The 788-nt window shown below is 38.5% G+C and overlaps 1 non-coding gene across 1 annotated transcript; it reads left to right on the top strand.

Annotated features, from left to right (window-relative positions):
- The first annotated feature begins 340 nt into the window (after nt 1-340).
- Nucleotides 341-447, top strand: LOC148998793 (small nucleolar RNA R71). Its single transcript, XR_016171107.1, has one exon. It is a non-coding gene; the product is annotated as a small nucleolar RNA R71 (small nucleolar RNA).
- Nucleotides 448-788: the final 341 nt, after the last annotated feature.

Here is a 788-nt window from a genome sequence, read left to right as displayed (position 1 = left end):
ATCTGATTAGGTGGAGAGAAACTTGTAGGAAGTGTAGATGGGGTTTGTTGTCCTAATGACAAGAGATAGTCCAATTTCTTTGATAGCAAGTCAACCTTAGTGCTCATCTCAATGGTAGGATTGATCTCATAGAGACTACTCCTCTTTGGTTGCCCGGTGGATAGAATTTCAGTTCTAGCTGTTGAGGCATGATGTTGGGAGTTTTCACTAAGGGTCTCAAAAAGTTCTCATGCTTCATTCTCATTCTTGTGCATGAAAATCCCACCACAAGAAGAATCAACCATTTGCCTATGTCAGTCTAAGGCCATCATAAAAGCATTGAACCAATTGCCATTTAGGAAGAGCATGGTGGGGGCACTTTCTAAGTAATTCTTTTAGTCTTTCCCAAGCCTCATGAAATTGTTCTCCTTCTTGTTGGGAGAAACTTGTTATCGCTCTCCTAATGCTATTGGTACAGCCAATGGGTAAGAACTTTTTAAAGAACTTCTGTTGCATTTCTGCCAAAGTGGAAATTTTAACATTGTCTAAAAAATGAAGCCAATGCTTAGCTTTATCTTTAAGGGAGAATGGGAAAAGAAGTAACCTTAAAGCAACAACTGAGAGTTTTTGAATTTTAACAGTAGAGGACACTTCTAAAAACTCATCTAAGTGCTTATAAGGCTCTTCATTGGAAAGTCCATAAAAAGATGGTAGCATTTGAATCACACTAGATTTGATCTCATATTGAGCCGCCTCTTGTCAGGCAAGTTAATACAAGAAACCGGAGTATATGTCGTAGGAATGAAATG

The sequence above is a fragment of the Hakea prostrata genome, unplaced genomic scaffold (genome assembly GCF_041222555.1).
Source record: "Hakea prostrata isolate BN-2017 unplaced genomic scaffold, UWA_Hpros_2 contig_134, whole genome shotgun sequence".
Lineage (NCBI taxonomy): Eukaryota > Viridiplantae > Streptophyta > Magnoliopsida > Proteales > Proteaceae > Hakea > Hakea prostrata.
The sequence above is the reverse complement of the archived record's forward strand: the minus strand, read 5'-3'. Positions and strand labels throughout refer to the sequence as shown.